The sequence below is a fragment of the Anticarsia gemmatalis genome, chromosome 2, assembly GCF_050436995.1.
Source record: "Anticarsia gemmatalis isolate Benzon Research Colony breed Stoneville strain chromosome 2, ilAntGemm2 primary, whole genome shotgun sequence".
In the NCBI taxonomy this organism is placed as follows: domain Eukaryota; kingdom Metazoa; phylum Arthropoda; class Insecta; order Lepidoptera; family Erebidae; genus Anticarsia; species Anticarsia gemmatalis.
The window spans coordinates 9,494,134-9,516,305 of record NC_134746.1 but is presented as its reverse complement, the minus strand read 5'-3'; the positions used below and the strand labels follow the sequence as shown (position 1 = coordinate 9,516,305).

General features: G+C 33.8%; 1 protein-coding gene across 1 annotated transcript in view; it reads right to left on the bottom strand.

The window, feature by feature from the left end:
* Positions 1-19,342, bottom strand: part of LOC142983814 (uncharacterized) — a 43,240-nt gene extending 23,898 nt beyond the window's left edge. The window contains exon 1 of the mRNA XM_076130914.1: positions 19,113-19,342. The gene's annotated coding sequence lies outside the window, so the exon portion shown is untranslated. The remainder of the gene's footprint in view (positions 1-19,112) is intronic.
* Between the last annotated feature and the right edge of the window lie 2,830 nt (positions 19,343-22,172).

Below are 22,172 nucleotides of genomic sequence, written 5' to 3'. Positions count from 1 at the left end.
TTTGACACACGGGATTTAAGCAAGATTGCAGGAGAATTTACTTCTGACATTCGTGTGGAGTTCACGTGATGTAGAGATTTTGCATTAAATTGGTTCATTTGAATAGTAAATTGCACACATGTAACGTACAAAATATGAAATTAATTAGAAGTATATGTCGTATTTAATTTCTTATTTTTTATTACACGAGCGAACTAGAAGTTAGTGACTGCACTAATCAGTTAGCAGATGATTGTCAACATAACACTTTGAATTCGATTATGGAGGTAGAGTTAAAGCGGTTTACAATCAAGATGGAAAAAAATAATCGATTATGTTGATATTCTAGAGTCCTAAGGCCAGTTTAACAGTTTATATTTAGAGTCACATAACCTATCTGCTAAATAAAGTTACAGCAACTGTATGAATACAACTTATAAAACTCCGTCTGATAAGCTGACTGGTAGATTTAGATGTGGTGAAACCGGTACTTAATCAACGAAATTCATTACTGAACGTAAGAAGTCAGGCATCGTAAATATGGCGTTAAATAAATCGTGTTCGTCGCGTGGAAGTAACAGATTACTTCGCGAATTGAGACCGAGTGAGCGGCGAGTCAGCGATCGAGATAATTTAACGAAGTGCACGATTGTGACGCGAACTGTGATCGCTAGTGTTACACGGAGTACTTGCGTTATTCTCTATATTAGGTAGGCACTATCGTAACAAGAGTTTGACATTTGAAATGTACTGCCAAAATAGTTCCGACGGAGCCCGCTAGAGGCGCTGATATCTGAGATATGAGATAGTGGTAAAGAATCGCGCTAGATTTCATACATTTTTTTGCGATAGTTATTGCAAAAAATCGTAGTCGTCGTAGTAAGTTGATTGTAGTAGGAAATCACCCCTCTGTTGACGTAGGTCGTGATAATAAATCGTGATACTATAATTATATTGTCTCGGATTTACGGAAAATACGTTAGCATTTGTAAATAAACGAATCCTATTTTCGTATGGTTGTTGGTTTATGACCACGGTTAGAAATTATAATTATACAATACGTGTGAGTTCGTATGTAACTACGTAATATACATTTTTACAATCGTAAAGCGTCTTAGATAATTTGGAATATTACATCTCTGTTACAGAGTGGAGAGTTCGCAGTTCGTCGACGTATTTTAACTGCGTAACTCAATTCCACGGGGTATTAAATTAAACGCCTCCATAACTGAAGCAAAACGTTTGACAAGTAAAGATAAGGCATGTTTTGAGATGAAATCAGAGAACATTTTACTTTATTTATTATTATGTTTGTAGATATTTCGTCGATTTAATATAGGCAACAGTGGCTGATACATAAAGCGTCACCTTTCGTATTGCTTTCAAAGATAAACAACTTTATGCTTTACTTAAGCCCTATTTTGATTGGCGTTGATACTTTAGACTATTTACTCGTTAGTAGTTTAGTAGGTTTTTCGCTATTACTACATTAATTTTATGGAAAATGGCCAAAACTCGTGTATTAGAACAAAATTTCAACTGATTTCTATGTATTATCATTGATTAACATGGCTAACGTGTCTCGAGGTTTATCTCTACTAGCCATCTTATCTGACATCGGCTGTGATGAGATTAAATAAACATACACGCAATTACTCAATACGACATTTCACGTTCTATTCCCCACATTCCGAGCACTTGCTTTACGCCTACACTTTTGTTATTATCAGAAACATTTAGCAGTAGGATAATTAAGTACAAAGTCACATTATAACTTATACTAAGTACGAGTATATTGTACTTTAATTTGTATATCCAGTAATCTTAATTTTTTAAAGGTTTATTTAAAATTGTTTTTTATAACTTTTGCTTCTATAGCGCAATTTCCTTTCTTCGGTACTATCGAGCGTTTGACAGTAGTTTTTACGGCGTCCGTTAGAGGCGCTAATTAATTATTTTTCATTAAAACTATCTCGCTGGCTAGTATGTTGTCGATTGACAGTAGTGGTAGGAAATCGTTTAAAGAAAATTGCGCTCCAGGATGCAAGGCTAAAACCAATACAAATTAAATGTCCTATTGTATATTATTAAATACGTATGAGCTTTATTCCAAATAAGTAAACTTAAATATTTAATATTGTTTCTATACATCACTTTACATGAAGGTCCCGAAATGATTTTATAAAATGTAATCTAAAACGTAGCATTATAGGGATTGTTCTGTTATTGTTTGTCTTCGGTTGACATACGGTTTTAATTATTCAGATATGTGGGAAGGTTTTTGAATAATTACTTTAATTTATGAAACAATGTTGTGAGGTCGGAGTGAAAGCTGCCTTGACGTTGACGCGGGGTGGCACCAAATCATATGAAAATGTTCACTGTACTATGCAAATTGACATATTTACCATTTCATATAGTGTTAATAAATATGTAGATTCTTAATATTGTAAACACATATTTTTACATGATGTAACATATAAGTACTACTACTATTATAAATGCGAAAGTTTGTAAGTTTGTCGAATGTTTGTTACTCTTTCAAGCAAAACTGCTGGGCGGATTTTATTAAAACTTGCTACACTGACAGCTTATAATTTGAATACGATACTTTTGACCAGGTGAAGTCTATTCACGCGGATGAAGTCGCCGGCAAAACCTATTATACTATAACGTCAATCGGCTTGATTTTTAAATAATGATTAATTTTATTCATTCTTCTTCAAACGGTAAAAAGATATCGTAATCAAATAACGAGAGCCTATGTAACGTTATAGCAGATCAGCATTTTATAATCTTCAATTTAAACGAAATGATTGAATTATCGAAATCAACCAGTATTAAATACATAAACCTATCAAATCAACGTGATCTACAAATCACTGTTAAGCTAAATTGTAATCTTTCGTTACCGACTTTCTTTACTCAATATTATAGGATTTACGTGGAATTGGAGGGTGGTGATCTTAGATTAGTATTTATTTCTACAACTTAGTAGAGCCTTGATATGAACAATTTGTCTAGACAATAATGAATAAACTGTGTATTTCTAAAATAAAGTAGCCATATTAAACAGGCCACCGTCAGCTCTATAAGTCTGAATCACTGATGTTCTAAATTCTAAAGTATACATCCACCTCGCACACAATACTCTCCCCTAAGTTGTTAGAATCAGGAAGTTATTAATTATGTAGATTTAAATGTGTATAAAAATCCTTTATGACGTGAATGATGCAAGAGAAGTTTGTAAAGATCGTGCCAAGTGGCGATTTCTGCCTACTCCTGAGGGAACAAGGCGTGATTTTATATTCTTTCACAAACTGCATAATCGGTTTACACTTTACAGTAAAGCAATGAGCTTATGAAGTAGCGTACATTTCCTGAACATAATATATAGGACCATTTTCGGCTCTCAGAGGCAGTCGCTCCACTTGAGTACATGACGAAATTGACGTCATTTACACACAAAGTATTGCTAAGAGCTCCAGTACAGCGAAATGAAATATAAGCCAACATTGAATAAAATTACAACTAATATTTGTTATGAAAGTAAACTAAAGCAGTAGTAACCTCCTATTTGGTTCACTATTGTAGCTTCCGTAACTGTCTTAAAAACATATTATTATCTTAGATCTTAAATAAATCATGCATATTACAAAAATATTACTTGACGATAAAATATGTCAATGGTCGCCTACGTCTTCTTATAATATCCATAAAAGGGTGATCTATTCTTAGCGGGATCTAAGGGGAAAACCTGATAATATCACGTTGCGTCTTTATACACCACAATATTACGAAAAACCCGCATTACAATAAAATATATACATTTACCTTTATTAAAATATAGCGAAATTGCAGAAAATATAATGATCTAATATTAGAATGTAGCGGGTCTTAAGCGCGATTGAAAATTAAAGGTTAGGATACCTTATTTGATTACCCGATGTTTCCATCGAATTACATCGACCGTGGACACGGGCGGAATGATGTGACTGCTAAGTATTCTAACTATAATCATAAATTGATGATATGTAAGAACATAATTAAGAGTATCTTATGAAATAGTTCATTCATGGGGTATCTAATGTCAAATCAATAAAACTCGGGTGCCGATGGGCAGCGACGCGGCCAACTGTAAAAATTTAATGCCCCGGCAAGTTATCGATTGAGTGTAGGGGAATTTTACACTTTGTGCATGCTACACTAGTTAACATTCATGGACATTGTATGTCAAATACTTGTCTCGGCTATTAACACGAACTCCTACTAAATAGTTCTGTTTAAATTGTTTGAAATCTTTTCAGGTAGCGCCAAAAGTTTTCGAACAAGTTATTGGTTGAATTTCCGTACGTTTAACCAATGGAATTTTATGTACCACTATAGTGCACGCGACAGCATTTCGTGAAGTATTCAACAGGTGTTTCATATTGTAGTTCCGCAATAAAATTCATAAGTTCATACCCAAGCGTGCTGCTAGGTATAGACATGTAGTTTGTTGGGCAACAATTCTTTTGTAAATATGTTGGTAGATTTTTCTCTCACATACGACATAACCGTAAAAAGTATTATGATAGCCCACTGATGCTACATAACCTTTTGATCGCTAAAATTCATCACCATAAATCCTTCAAAATGGGTTCGAATGTCGAAATTCAACATAAAGGGCTTCGACTTGATAGGTTATCGGGTCCGATCGACTCGACCCGGTTCTCAGATAATTTCCCAAAGAATCGTATGTGATGTGGTCCGATGTGTGCCAGTAGGACGTCGAAAATCACTTGGCTTTTACACAAAACATGTAATCGAAGTGTCGGGAGGGTAATGCCGGTGGTAATCTATTATTGAATGAAACCATTCTTGTTCAGTCGATAACCTTCAGCTATTGTGGTCCAAATGTTACGTTTGTTATGTTGTAGAATTGATTTACTTGCGTATCGGTTGGTGTGTCACAATCATTTTTTACCGAACTACCAAGGAGTTAGTAATAATGTACGCTGCGCCAATAAAAATGTGCATCTATAAATTATTGTTAAATAAAATAAACAAGTCCTTTGTCCAGTAAAAGGTGCACTTTGTTAAGTCAACTCAATAAAAACCTGGCCATCGGAAACCAATATTTCGATGTCGTCATAAAACATTTCATAATATAAAAATATAAATAGCCGCGCGACATCAGAGCATCATCTCTACAAATGCAGTTAGGCGCAATCTTGCACTAAATCAGCTTTGCAAATCTCATCGCACAATCTAACCTATTTGTGGGCGCGTCGAGCCTTCTCCCGACCGTCGCACTGTGCTCTCTTTAAAACAATCATATCTTTCACTCAGCAATATCGTAGCTCTTATTTCTGAAACACTAGTTTAAATGCAACTACATTTATTTTATTGCTTTCGCATAACAAAGAGGTATTTCTCTTGTTCTATAAGATTGGCATGACAATGCAAAATTACTTTGTTCCAGTTCAATTTTGCTCGAAGAATTCTAAAGCATAGATAGCTATAGATATTACTATCTCGACAAACGCAACTGACGCTGAGCTGGGAATAAACAAAAATGTGTATCAAAAATGGTTTGTTCTGTACGATTGTTTTCATTATTGTTATGTGGCCGCTAAGTATGATAGAAAAAAAAGCACCAAACAAAGCAATTATGCTTTTCGATAGAAATGACAAAAACTATTCGTATCACATACCTATGTTTCTACGTATTTCTGACATATCACGGAGACTATTATAAGGTTAGTCGATACGAGGACAATGCATTATTCGGAAATATCGTTCTTTTGATCGCACATCAGACAATGTCCGAGGAATGATAGACCGCCCCTAATGAAGTGAGAAAGTGGCGCGTGAATAGTGGTGACGCGAATAAATGACGCATTAGTATACACGATAGCATTCACCTCTAGGTAAATAGAGGAATATGTCGTACGATAAAAGCGGGGCTCGAGAGATACCTCATTCTCTTTGATGAGCAACTAATCGTAATTAGATTGCTCTGTTCCCTCTACCAAAAGCATAGCGCGCAGATTTCGGAACTGAAACTAGTAGAGTAATAGACTAATAGTGTTACAGAAAGCGTTCGTATGTAGCAGATTTTTATTTCAGTAGAATACTACTATATGTGATTGCCTTTAACTGGCATGGATTTCGACTCAACTCCTAAAGAAACTAAGCCTAGTCAAGCCGAACTATAACTACTTGCCGAAAGTCGTATTTAAAATGTAATCAAGCACTCGAGTAAATTGTAAAGTATTTGACGTTAATTGAATTGTTATCGTAAATCAATAAGTTGCAGACACGCAAAGACAGCTTGCGAGTTAATTAATTAAGCTGATTCGAGAATAAAAATCTTGGAATTGTATCAATTAAAATAATTTAATAAGAATAAATCAAAGAGCAATCGCGTAAAAGTCTCGTGTCGACTAAGATTTCATTATAGTCGTGAACAGAGAGCCAACTTAGGTAATAATTGAATCATACGATTTTTCTTTGTCTCTGTCATTTTACATTTAAGGGCTAATAATAATTGTTGCTGAGAGCACAGGTGTTGAACTTAATTACTTTTTAATTCTTTAAAAAGAAATATGTACAAGACATTCGAGAATTTCTATTAAACTCACAAAATTGATGTACATTTAAATGAAAACTTTAAGGCTTTTGATGAGAAAACAAGGACTGTTGGCAAATGCAATTAATCTGCATTAAACAAGGAGATTAGATGTAATCTGAGTCAGTTTGTTCAGTTTGTATTAAAGACACATTTGGAGTAACTAGTGAGAGTGTAATCTGCTAAAGGATTTATTTTACGGCTGTTTACTAAATGTATCTATTCATTTTACGACTTCAAAGAGAGTTGGTTAAAGAGTTACTTTTAAATACTGACTTTAAATTTTGTATTAAAACCTAAATTTTACTAATCATTAGCTAATCACACGCTTGCCACAGTATTATGGATTAGTCTACTACGTATTGAGTTAAGTACAATATGAAGTCAATATATTTTCATCTATTCTAGAAAATAAAAACTTTTTGACATCGATGGTACGCCAATTTAATAAAATTAATGTTGACAAAAAATATTTCAATTAATTATAGCTTATAGCTACTGTAAATTAAATTCCATAATAACTCTATTACCGCATATTTTGATTAAAAGTAAGACATTGTTTCATTATGAATCGGTTGCCTGTTCAACAACTATGACCGTTCCCTTTACTTGACGATAAATAGCCGCATTATCTGTGGGCTGCACTCAGCTTTCAGATCGGTTGATTGCATTGAAGAAACAAAGTATTCAATTGGACTTTATAAATACTTTTTATTGCAATCAATAAATCTTTTTGGCCCATTTGAGTTTATGTCATTTGTGTCTTATTACTTAATACATTCTTTTTGCTATCAACGAACGAACACACGGAGTAAGGGCTAAATGCAGATTCGCATCTCAAAGGTAACACTAAAATCATTATCACATAATTTTACCGTGTATTTTTCTAACAAAAATATTGCTAAGCGCCTCTTCAAGTTGACTGACGTTACAGCATTCAGCCGTCAGTCGAAAATATTATACTTACTTAACCACAGATGTACGAAAAGAGTGTTCTATATTTTCTATGTCATTATTTAAATGCATTGTTTCTATGTCAGAGGAGTCCCGGCTAGCTAACAAGAAAAGTATGAAATCAGCGCTCCTAGCGAGTGACGTAGGAACTAATTGATCAATACATTTTAAATGTCAAATTTTCAATCATTGTTAGTACTGACTGTAGAGAATTTTCTGAATGTTTAACATATAAGCTTAAACCACTGCACGTTTGGCGCGTACGTAGTGGTTTAAGCGGTCGCCTCACCGCAACAACCGTAGCGCCGCGTGTGGTGGGTTCGAATCCCACCCAGGACAAAATCTTTGTGTGATGAGCACGAGTATTTGTTCTGAGCCTGGATGTTAATGTATCTATATAAGTATGTATTTAGAAGTATATAAGTATGTTTATCAGTTATTTGGTTACCATAGTACAAGCTCTGCTTAGTTTGGAATCAAATGACCGTGTGTGAGTTGTCCAATAATATTTATAAAAAAAATATAATAAATATTTATAATATTTATCTATCGAGTTCTAAGAAGAAATACTAACTAAACTACCATCTGAGATGATATTGGAAAATGGTTCGTTACGACTCTATTACCACAATAACATTGTAAAGGAATCCTTGTATCTCTCTGCGTGGGTGTTCCTGCCGTTCGCTCTTATTTATTACAACTTAAAATGAATTCATATCGAATAACTACATCGTATGGTTTTAGTATGAACATGAAACAAGTGATGAAAGATGAAACTTACGAAGGTATAGCTATTTGTCATCGCTGCATATATAACACATAATAATATTAATTACTTACACTAATTTATGTTTTGATAAACACTTTTAGCAACGAGATACGCAGTGGGTACCTATTAGACTATCAATCAGCTGCTATTTATGAAATGTTAAAAACACACTTAAGTATAAAAAATACGACATAATGACATCACAATGTTGTATTTTTAAATAGGCCTAGCTAGGCATAAGCGTTTCTGAAATCTTTTACGGGTAAATTAAAAGTTAAATATTTTTCCGTGAATCTATCTAGTCAACTACCCTATATAGCATGACGATCTTATATATAATTGCTACCTTTAACTCACATCATATTTCTCATTGAACCTCACTAGATAATGACTGTTAACATTAAGTTAAGCTTTTCACTCTAAAATCCATTTCTAAACCTTGCAAGATAAACCTACCCCCAAATTGACAATAAGGGTTGCGGTCCTAATGAGTTAGAGGGCCAGCTTATAGCCACTTTAGAGAAACATTACCAGTTCCGCGGGTTGGTATGCAAGCAATTTAAAGGGTTTTAGGACAATAACGCTGGGTCTACGTTATCCTAACATTGAAAGGACTGCCTTTCATTTTTTATTTAAAATATTTAGATAGATATAACCAGATTGTTTCTCCAGGTAACTTAATTTGACAAAAATCTATGGCGTTTCATACAATGTGGCAATGCTGCCAGCATTCTAGGAATGTTCCCAGTAGACAGCGATGCTAAGAAGTACATCGGCGCATAGCCCACTCTCCCTTTCTTTTTAATTAATATTTTGTAAGTATCATTTAGTTTAAATATCTTTTTAACTTATAAATATTCTTGTGTCAATAATAAATAAATGGCATTTCAACAGATTATATAAAAGAATATGTAACAATTGCACAGATGAAGTGACTTCATAAAGGAAATACCGGTCTTCAGTGTAGTAAAGTTAGAACAAAGTTTAATAACAATGAATGAAGCGTCGTAAAACAAGTTATGGCATGTCCAGGTGGGCGGGTACAAACAGTAATCAAAGCACGCCTGCGTGTGACTCGTACAAATGAATGTGAAGTAAAGGGTTCACCATAAATTGCGTGAGATGTCATGAAGGAACCCAACAACATCCCCAGCATATGCTACCACATGTGACGACAGCTAACCTATGTTTATTCAGTGACCTGACAATTCATGAATATTCCCTTGTACAATTTACTCTCGCTTTCTATTTCTACGTTCGAAAGCCATTTTCAATAATGTTTACTTATAGTGCCGTGCCAAATGTTATTTATTATTTAATTGAAATGTCCTAAGCGTGCGAATAAATCTAAATTTAATAATCTGTATGATTAAGAACGCCTGTTGTATTCATCTGAGAATAAATTGCCAAATTCATTAATTAAACTCTAGTAGTACTTTCTAGTTTACATAAAATGTATTTGACGATTCGTATTCAAACTATTATTGAATACAATACTAAGGTAAACATAATGTAAAATAAATTTACTTTCTGACTTCAGTTCATATTAAATAGAATATGACTCATATAAACGATTTTTTAAGCGACTCCGTCGTAGAGTCAATCCTGCTTATAATATAAATGTGAAAATTTGTGAGGATAGATAATATTTGTTTCACGGAAAAAAACTACTAAACGGATTTTAGTAACATTTTGTTTACCGATAAGCTTATTTCTGACTATCTGACTCGCGCAACTTCGCTTGCGTCACATAAGAGAGAATGGGCGAAATTTTTCCCCGTTTTGTAACAGTTCAGCTTTATAATATTAGTATAGATATACTTTTACCCCGGATATGTTTTCAGAAGCTAGTATATTATAATTTGTTGTCAATAGTTTTTTTATAATTTACTAAATGATACTACAGGGTGACGTAAGATAAACATGAAGTAGCCGTCTTAATATGTTGTTGTTTTCATTATGTTGTAATGGTGTCAAATGGGCCGAGGTCATGTGTTCAGCTTGTTCGTAAGTACTAGGTGTTTGTGGTGGAAGTTGGCAAGGTCTTGGGATATCTGTGGGGTATCTAAAGATATCTGGGTTAATTGTTTCTGTTCCCATTTATTCTTATAGCGCTGATGTTTTCCGTTGCATAAATATGTATGTTTATTTCGTGTTATAAGCTGTACTTACACGTAAAGAGACGGGTTGTAATAAATAAATCAAAAGCTGGGATTTCATTTCGTCAAAGTACCTACGGATAAAAAGGACTGGTATAGAATGATTATAAATAATTAATTAAATAATGTTTGATTGATGAGTTAGATAAGACGCAAGAAGCATAATATAAAGTTCGTATTAATCCAATAATGTTGGCAATAACATTATCAGAAGGTAGTTTATTTATTTACTTTAATTTGACCAGCTGTCTAGTTCTGCAACTATCCTAATATTATGGTCAGCCATGGCCTACAATTTCAATAGTAATCAATATTGTATGAAACGAATGCCGCAATAATAGAATCGATATAATAGTTGCATGTGCCTGTTAAAGAGATACAGATCGTTTTAGCTTGTCATTTACTGCCTATAAATAAAACTAGGTAATTTAAAAACACACTAATGTAAAATATAAAAAAATTAACCCATTAATGTCCCACTGCTGGGCAAGGGTCTCCTCTCGTAAAGAGGGAGGGGTTAGGCCTTGAGTCCACCACGCTGGCGAATTGCGGGTTGGGGACTTTGCATACCTTCAAGAACTGTTCTAAAGAACTTTCAGGCATGCAAGGTTGCATCACGATGTTTTTCTTCACCGTTGGAACAAGTGATAATTATGTGTAATACACACATAACTTCGAAAAGTCATTGGTGTGTTGCCTCGGGTTCGAATCTGCGACCACTTGCGTGGGAGGTACCAACTTATATCTATAACATAATTTACCTATGACACATTTTTCATTTGCGTAAGAATTCAGCTATTAACTTAAAAATGTGAAAACTTCGTCACATCAACATTTTGTGTCGAAATTAAATTTTTAAGATTTTAGTGCGAGCGTGGAATGTATGCAATAATACGAAGGTGCCTTCTTTATAACAAATATGAGGATTAGCTGGAGTTTCATTTGGAAAGGAATGATGGGATGGAATGTAGCTCCAGAGGTAGCATCCCCTAACGTATTTCTGCAATAATTACAAGCACAGTCTACAGACAAGAAACCACTAAAAGGAATCTCTAAGAATTTTCTATTATAAAATAAAAAAGGTAGTGGACTATCACACCTGACAAGAGTAGGTATTAAACGAATTTAATATCGTTTCTCAATTTTATCCAACACCCAAAAATATGAGCATCATTATTGAGCAAAAAACTTGTATGACAAAACATAAAAGCTTTGAATGATGTAAGTTAATGGTTTCATAAAGAAGGCACAATTTGCGCGGATAAAGGCCACTGTGTTGTCTTTTATGTCGAAGACGTTTGAAGGGTTCAGCCTAGTCACACGACTTGGGTATTTTACGTGGGAATTACAATTGTCTTTCCTCACTCCGCACTCCAGTTATATTGGGATAATTTGGTACACTCGCGCCTTTTTATAAAGGCTGCTGTTAAGAACTGGTATCGTTCTTTAGAAATAATATGTAGCTGGTTTTAAAAGTACATTGACTGAGCCATATTGATAAAAAATCAGACTAAACTTTTGTGATGCAGTTTTTGTAAACTTAGAACAAATTGAAAATAACTGTTTCCCAAATGTTTTAATTGACGATATAAAATAGCGTGGTAAATTTTAGCTGCTACATATCACTATATTTGAATTGTCTAAGTTTTATATCTCAATAGAACGACAAACGATACAAAAACACAAAACACCATCTCGTAAACACCAGAAAAATACTAAAAACAAAACTTTAATAACTGAAATAACGTTGTAATGGCGCAAGTTAGAATTTGTTGTAACACCTCGTTAGGTGCGTGAAATTGCCTCGAGCTGTAAAATGAAGCGTCAAGCAAATGCCACGGCCCCCTTCGGCGTCACTCGCTAAATGAGATCCAGCCTAAGGAATCCTCCGGAAATTCCAACACCAGTTATTAGAGAGGGTTGAACACTAATGACCGTCTACAAATTGATCTCACTTTTATTCATTAGCCTTTGTCTTTATACATATATTTATACTCTGTGGTATTTGGATGAAAGGTTAATGCATTTTTTGTCGATGCCCGACTGTCTTTATAGAGAGGGAATTCCTAACTTATCTTTTAATTTATCAGGGCTTTTCGCTGCGTATTTTTATTTTGTGTTGTTCGAACGGAAAAGTGGTTTAATAGCTTAGACTTAAGCTTTGGCAAAGAAATCCATTTGGAGCCAATTATATGGTGGTAATGAAGGTAATGTAGGTAATCCCGATTGTAATTCCTGTATCGTCGAATATTTTCAGAAACTACGAACGTATTAAATTAGGCATAAAAAAATTACAAAATTTGCAACCTACCTCTAGGCAGAATAAAAAAAATAATTAGTCTCAAGGAGGTCATTGAAATTTTTAGTCTAATTGGGATACCAAAACGCAACTGCGCACACAATTGCTTGGCCCCAAGTTTGTGCGGTTAGATATTATTCCGACTGCCACAGGTTGTTTTTAGTATCGAAATCCCAAGATATTTTACTTTTTTATTCATAAATTAGAATTATATCACTAAAATAAAGTAACGGACCTGCCAATCCCGAATGCTGCTCAATTACTGATTTATTTTTGAGTTAGTATAGAGCCATGTAGGTTGAAGGTTTGTTAATTTTACCGATATCTAAAAATACGAATATCAAAAGTCCAATGACCGGTCTTTAATCGTTAAACATTACGCACTACGTACATACAATACATACTTACATACTAGAAAATAAACATTAGCAGTAAAACTTTATTAAATGAAATCCATACGCACAAAATTAAACAGTTTGAAAGTTTGTTAATTCCCGCCCCGCGGTGCCAACAGTTTCGTTAATCGTCAATTTAACAACTAATCTAAAAACACGATTAAACTTATTCTACGTACGATAAACATACGTGATAAATCCACTCTAACTTGACAAATTAAATTTCATATCTAACTCAATTTCAATGCTGCGAATACGACATTCAGTTTGCGATTCCCAATTTCATTTTGAGAGCAGGGTGCTGCGTACCGGCACTCATATATGGCACACGCAGATCCGTGACTGTGCGACCAAAGTTTAAGAGCATATCGAATTGAATGGCTGCGCCAATCATCCTTGAAAACTCGTCAATAAATTTGTGGTCAAGTATGCGGCGACGAGCTTCCACAGATTTCGTGTCAGCGCAGGTATTTTCGGTATTATAGAACATCTCTACCTAAAAACGGTAAACGGGTTTACTCTTCGATTAATTGACTCAGAATTGTTCAGAGTTTGAATATTGGATTCGACGAAATTGTATTTTACAGGTGCGGTTAAAAACCGTTTAGGTAGAAGTTTTCAGAGAAAAACTTGTTTGCAAACAAATAACAACAAACAACAACTATTAAATATATGGTAAAATATTTTCCTTGATGTAAATCTTGTTGCGAATATGTTTTTGTTTTATCAGATTTAGTTTAGGATTACTTTCCCAAAGTCTATTTGTTTAAATAGAATTACTTACATAAATCTAATGTATTTTATATTAGTTAGAAGTACCTAGAAGTTTTCCAGGGTTATAATTTTTTCAAAGAGTCGTTTGAATATTTCTAAAACACACCAATGTCGATGTGGTTTAGGTCAAACGATTAACCTTTGTGCCAATCAGACGTCGGTTCAGAAGAGTGCCGGAATAACGGAGCACTCACAGTGACAGACAACCAGACACCTTACCCATTGGACAGAAGTTTTTTACGTTTAATTAAATTCAACTGTTCGGAAAATATTTTCACATTGCGGTATATTTACCAAAATGTTGCTTTGAACATTGGTTTCATGTTAATAAACTCTTCTAAACAAAGTGCTGCAGCGCGATTTCCTACAGTCGGTACTATTATATTAAGGTTCGACAGTTTACCATTAAAAATTTTATTAATGTACTACAAAAATAGTTTCTACGGCTCCCGCAAGAGGCGCTGATCAGATTTTAATGCAAAACTTTTCGTAAGGTCGCCGATTCTCGATAGTCGATAGTAGTAGAAAATCGTGAGATGGATTTCTTCACGATAAGATCAGGAAGTAAGTCCGCGCATCAACAAATAAAGTCGTCGAAGGTAATTCGAGACAGTAAAAGTTGCAACTGTTCTTCTCGTTCTTTAGAAATGTTACTGAAAAAGTTTCCGTTTCAAAGTAGAAGAGATGGAGCAATTCGGTTCAATTAACAGGTGTTCACGGAGACGACACGCGGCTTAACTTGATTAGCTGATTGGTTATGAAAATTAAATGACCCGGCGCCTCACTACTTATCTTCATAAAAATTTATAATTTTCGGAGGAAAATATTTAATTCCGTAACGCGATGAAATTTACTCATTTCTACTGATATTTAGTTAACAATCGTGAGACGTTTGTAGTCTAGTAGTCTTTTGTGGATGCATTAGTTTGATAATAAACTTAATGTAACATTATTTCAGGAAGTAGGCACGGCCACGGGGAACTACGCAGGCAAACATTCTTGTTTTCATATTTCATAAGACTTTGATTAATGTTTTCCTAAATGATAAACGGCATGGCAGCGGTATTCCCACAAAACTTGCACCGATACTGACCCCATTTATGAACCCTACCTATTTACAACGTATGTTACTAAGATTAATGAAATACACAATGAAATATTGCGGAGGTATAATAGATCATATTATATCGTGATTTCTGCCCCATAAGACGAACGCTGTAAAGATTTTCGTCCGTCTTTACCTTTGAAATACTAAGGATGCCGACGATGCCGTGAAATATATAAAGATAGGTATGTTTGTACGCTTGCATGTGACTTCAAAGAATGATTAATATTAACTCCCCCATCTCTCATTCCTTTAATATTCGTACCAGCAAACATGGAGCCGAAATTTATAAATTGTATTTTATTTTGTGAGCACTTAGGTGTGTAAACATACAAATGAATTACGAGAATTTATTATATTTAAATCATATTTCGATTCTGTTGAACTATTTAGTTTTATTGACTATTGAATCGTTCTATATTTGTGCATTATGTTTTACTTAGTTTGTTAGTTTCATTTGAAAGACACATAAATAAACGACTGGCAAAGTTCGGCAACGTCAATAAATGAATGTTGACTTAATGAGCTCACACGTATACGGATAACTTCAGAGCTTAAAGTTCAAGTAATCAGGCCAAATTTAGATAACTATCCTTTCTATGAAATTATCAAAATGTACTTTTAATTATTGATTTTACACCCTTATTTACACGGAAGTATATCCATCCTATTATTATAATGTAACGGGTATTAAACGCAGTCGAAAAATTAAAGGTTACGATACCTTATTTGTTTACCCGACGTTTCGATCGAATTGTATCGAGCGAGGTCATATGCTGACAATATCCATCATTACTTTACGTGGAGCTAAAAATATATATATCTTTTTAATTTTGAGCTCATTATACACTACATCAAGACAACAAAACTCTGTTATGCTCAGTCAAATATAAAAGATTACACAACTTTGTAGTGACTTAGTTCAAGGTTCGGTGTTTACTCTTCAATATCTTCGACTGAGATCATAACGGCTCACAGGTGACATTCCATTTTATCGCCTTAACCGAGATCAGGTAAAAATACTTTGAGAATTTCGAGCGTCAAACATATAAGTAACATACGCAGGTATTTGCTTCAGTCAAATTTCATCTTTGATTTATTTTTTACTTCGGAGATTGAATATTCTTAGAGGGAAATTTATGCTTTTTGGGACAGTGTTTTCTGGAGTCAGTGAGATACTCTTCGCAAAGGTCAAACCCCAAGATATCTACCTACATGTAAAAGTACTTTAAAGTTTACTTTTATTTATCACAGTGAGACTAAGTAGTGTACAAATGTGTTTATTTTCAGTGATAAAGTTCAAGTTACCTGAAAATTCAATATCCGCGACGGATACACGCTTAACTCGAATTTATCTTTTGGACATAAGATAAACGCAGAGAAAATTGTTTATTTTAACAGACCGTTTACCGATCGAGGGGTGAATTCGAAATGTAAGTGTTTTGTAAATAACTTTTCATTTTATTTTAGATTGACTCATTTTAACAGTGATATAGAAAAATTGCTACGGTTTACTGGAATCTCTTTAGTTTGATTACAGAAAGTTTCTCGTAAGGAGTGTCATTTTCCAAACCAATAAATGTGGAGCGGTCTGATCGGCGCCAGCTGAATGTTGTCGTGAGCCTTGACACCATTTAATTATTATACGGATCAAGCCTCAACTGGAACGGTTCTTTCGGTAAATAGGTAACAACTTGCAACTTAGTATTTACGCGCAACTATGTTTTATTATGATTATCCTCGCCTGGCGCTTTCCGAAATTGAACTAATTTCGGTGTCCTATAAAAATGTCGTTCAAGGACTAAGTTCTGCATGTTTTATATCATGGAGTGAATAGATAGTTGGTTTATTTATGTCAACTAGGCTACGCTTGTTAAATAAATCTATGAAATAGTTGAAAAACTAATTTCAGGTAGGTGTTTCCATTTAAATTGCGGTGGAGTTAATTTTCACATAAAATGTTGTTATTAATCTAATGACTCAAGTATTGTTTGAATGAAACGTAATAAATTATGACTTTTTGACAATTTATAATTTAGTAGTAGTCTAGAATTTACGTAATGTTTACAAAAATCAATGCAAGATTTGTCTAATCTTTAACGCAACAATAAAGTACAATTATAGAATTATGAATTTTGGTTTATGTTATGCATTTTGGATGCTCAGGATTTTTGAAAGATGCTGCACATGACATTCCACCAGTAAACTATCTCTATCTTTCAGTAGGTTCAGTATTGTTATAAGAAGTGTAATAATAAAAAAATTAGGCAATTAATTTTGATTTATGATATTTACCTACCAATTTTGTTTTCGGCCACATACTAAGTTTGTTTTTTATTTTTGGTATAATCTGTAGGTACTATTATATAAAGTAGCGACTATATAGCATTGGTTCGAAACATACCAAACTTCGAAGTGCTAATGAGGAAAAGGCAAACTAATAACCAAGTAGCAAGCTTGACCGTTGACGCTAACGTCTAACTAATTGCAAATTATTATTACTGTATTTACTCAGGTAAGTAAATTTATGTAAACCATGTATAAATGAGAAGAAGCGCGAATCCGAATGGGTTCGCTAAATTAAATAAATATGTTAATAACTTTCTGTAAGTGCTACTTCACTCACACGATACTTAAAATGTTTGTAATCTCCACAACCAATTGAACCTCATACAAAATACACGAAAAAAGTTTTCGATCCGCGAAGAAAAGTTTTAAGAAGCCTTCTATTTAGTTTAAGAAGAAGTTTAAGTAGTAAGTTAGAAAGTTATCAATTTTCTTCTAGTCCTAGAAAATATTGTCAAACATATGCACATATATTATTAGAGTCTATTAAAGAAGAATGTTCGAAAAAAGTGGTAAGATTTATTGTAAGTACATCCATTGAGTGAAATCGACGTAGGACCATTAGCGCGGGAATGATGTATCGAATGTCAAAAAGTTAACGTTTACCGATTAAACATGGGTAAAGGGTGCATATGTGACGTGTAGGCGTGTAGTCGCATCATTTATATCAGCGGTTCCCAACCTTTTCTTAGTCCGGGACCACTATTCTATTATTCTTGTTAGCAGGGACCAGTATGTAAGTATATAAAAAATAAAGAGCAACACTCATCCTAAAAATTTAAAATTTTTAAATCATTCACGGACCAAATTTTTGCTTCCACGGACCACTTAATTTCGCAAGAGTTGGTCCGCGGACCACTGGTTGGGAACCACTGATTAATATAGATAAAATAACTAACAATAACAACCTTTTGTATGAGTTTATACAAGTATATAACTATACAAGCCGACTGGCTAGACTTCGTCCGGGTATTGTACAATTATATCCCATTAATTTCTTTCCCGTGGGAATTTTGATCACATCGATATCATACAAACCTTGTCCCGACCGTTAAAAGTAATTATATTAAAATAAAATTAAGTATCCAATTAGTTTAGTTGTTCAAAAGTTATGTGCGAACATTCGGTGATAAAATTTTTATTTATATAAATAATAACATAAAAATCAGGCTTGGAGTTAAAAATGTAGAAACAGAAGCATAAAAAAAGCGGAATTAATTATTGTTAAAGTTATTTTTCTTGTCTGTGTCGCATGAAAATATTGTGAAACGTTATCTCATCAGGTTTCGGGGTGGATTAACTCTTTGGGTTCATTTCATACAGCCTACGGGTATGCGCAGTATTTTTAAGCCCAGTTGTTCTTAGAGTGAAGTTGGGTATAAAAAATAACATTAGAATATTTTAATAAGGATTTTTTAACCATACTTTTTCAAGCTTTTAGTTTAAATTATTTAATGACAAGTTGCAATAATTTGTAGTAAAGCTTTTTTTTCTCGTTGCAATATTTTTCACGTATTTTAATATATTTTTGAAACTTATTTTTAAGGTATTTATTATTAAAAAATAATTATATTTTATAAGCAAAATGTTTAGACAACTACAAGTGCGCTTGAATCCGCCAAAATTTTTTAGACATACGTGTAGCTACTTATTTTTCCGTAGTACTGTATAATAAATTAAATCACTTAAAAAAAAGTTAAAACTGAATAAAACACTTACCTTTAAGCAGTTATAAGCACAACATCTATCGACAACTAACACATAAATACTGTTGTTAATACTTTTAAACTAGTATAAACTTTTTATTCTAAGAGTGGAATAAGATGTTATTGCTTCGCAGGCTCACGATAGTTGCTAGAACAATAGTAGGTTGTTTTAATAAGTTTTTCGGTTAGTTGTACATTTGTGCGATCGCATGGTGGTGGTGACGCTGTGTGCGGCCCCGGCGGCGGCGCGCGACTCTCTGCCGCCCGCCCAGTGCGCCTCGCAGCGCTGCCGCCCGCCCATACAACTTGCACCAAAACTTTGTACGCAGTTTTCGACAACTTGCTACCGATTAACGCTATTGTTTGATAGTTTGAGTATAGTTTAATGTAAGTTTTAATTAAGTAATTTATTTTGGGTAAAATATATTAAATGAAAAGGACGGCGGCAATAAAGTAGTAATTACACATGCAACTTAATGGTATTTTTTCGTTCCCCTACAAAGTGCCAGTTACAAATTTATCTCTTTTGAATAAAAAATCAAGCAAATGTTGTTATACCATTTAGTAATATTTTGAACGGCTGATAACAACGCTACTTTAAGAAATGATCACACATAATTCATGACTAAGTAACATTAAGTGTGTAGTTTATTTTTACGTAGCGCTTCGTGCCTACGCATTACGTGTAGGTGTTTACCGAATGTAGTAATGTAGTGTGTAAGCGTTCCCTAGAAACTTGTAAAGAACATGATGAGTATTAATAATTCTAAGTTAAGATCGTAATTTATCGACGCGCTAAATATAATTCGAAGGGTCGGTCACAGCGGCGCTACCTTTCAACTTTCACGTGTCATATTTTGGAAACAAATATTTATCTTTAGAAAGTGTAGAGATTTTCCACTGGTGTAGGTGTCTGCGGAGTACTGTCAATCACTTATAATGATGATAATTGAGGCCTACTACCTCTTAGATGGCACTTCGCGGAAAGAAGGCTTATGATAAAACTCGAAGGACTTCTTTTCTCAAAAAAAATAATTCGCAATTCGCAAATATAAAAGAGTTAAGTACTTAATTATTTTAAGGCTTTGCGCCACGGGAACTCCCCACGGCGTCTCTTACTTTTCTCTTTATACCTCAAATGTACTGTTAATTTTTTCGTTGTAAAAGCTGTTACTTTTTATTCTAGAAAAAAACAACACATAACCATTACCTTGCGTAGTTTATGAAGTGTAGCGAACAAAAATATAAATATATAAAAGTATTTCTACTTTTTCTTTAAAAAGTGAAGTTTATTCTTGTAACTTACAACAGATTTCGGAGCTGGGATAATAGTTAATAACATGTGTGAAGATATTCCACAGTCGAATTTGAGAGAGGTTCCATTTGCAATAATATTCAACGAAAAATGTATTGTAACAAACACAAGTATTATCTTGGTATCACAGCAAAGTATTGTAATGCACTTGCAATTTTTTACTTGGAAATAGGTATACTTAGGAAACTTCTTTTACTGTGCTTTTCTATGGATGAAACATAACAACTGCTTTAGCCTGCTAATATTATTATGTTCGGAAACTTATTTGCAGAACACGCAGTAAATATTGTTTTGTTTATACAACGATAAACAAACTTGTATATTTTCTCGCAGTTTTGGCTTTGCGGTACTCTGCACTAATAAATTAGGGACGATTCCGCAATATAAGGGTAATTTATTTCTCCTTTATTGTGCGATATTAACTCTATGGCGACTATAAATATGGTAGTTATAAATGTTATAATGTTTATTTGTACGTTTCATATAAATGACCAGCGAATAGCGTGTGTACAACAGTACTTACAAGTATTATAAAAGTGGCTACATTAATTTGTTTAAAAGTTGTAACTCGTGGCGAAGTTGAGTAACTGCAACACAACTTGGTAACATTGTTACACATCGGAACGAATTGTCCTAAACTTTCCAGAACAAACATTCAATTACATTGTTTGACTTTATCAATGAGGCTTCCCACATCGTCGAAGCCTTCGCATTAACTTGTTTAACGAGTGAAGGTGTAATTTTCCGCGCAGCTGCTTCGATTACGCCGCAGTAGTGAGCGCTCTGATGTTCACCAATGATACATCGGAAATCATTCAAGCGAGAGTCTCTCGAAATATAGAACCGTAAGCGTTTTCATATAACAACCGCTTTGATTTATTCAAATCGAATAATATCTGAGACAGTACGAGAATAAGCAATCTTACAAATAAATAACTTCTTGTTCTCTCTCGTGTCAATGGTCTTATTTATTCACGACGCGCGACGTTGTGACTGTCTGTTACCACTTTTCTTGTAATAGTGAACAGCTAGCAATAGAACAGCAATTTTCTCAAAATAAATGTATCGTTTTCTTTTATTCATGTCTTTCTATGTATGACGCTGAACTTGAAATTGACAAAATTAATAATATTTTTTAAAAATGTCTTAAGGAACTATTGGACACTTGGCTTTCGGTGTTTTGGTTATTTGATGCACGGATAAAATAGTGTGGCATAAGATTATTCCTGTCGTGAGTTTATCAGAAATAGATAGACAATCAGTCAAGTTTCACAGTTTAAGAACATAAACAAATTACAAATTTATGTTATAAATACCTATTTAATTTACGTGGATATTATCTTTGTTCTTTCTTTCGGTTTTTTCCTTTATCACATAATAGGTTCGCAGGAAGATACATCTTATTAAGCGATCAAGGCCTATTGAAATAAATTTCTCATTTTTTCTCACAATGGCGAGATAGGGGTCCGAAGGCAAACAAAAAATGTCTTACGGAATAAATGAGTAGACTCAAAAGAAACGACTGTTTAGCAATATGTATTGTAATAACGGACTTCAGTATGAAAAGAACAGACGTATTATAAAAGACAATATTGAGTGTTTTGTACACAGTGCTTCGAGGTGATATTAAACTTAGTGAGGTTTTTGCTAGTGAGGCAATTGGTAAAGCCATAATTGCAATAACTTTATAACTAGATAAGACATACTTTAAGGTGAATCAATGATCATTATAGTTCTCGCTTGGCCCGCAAGTTACTT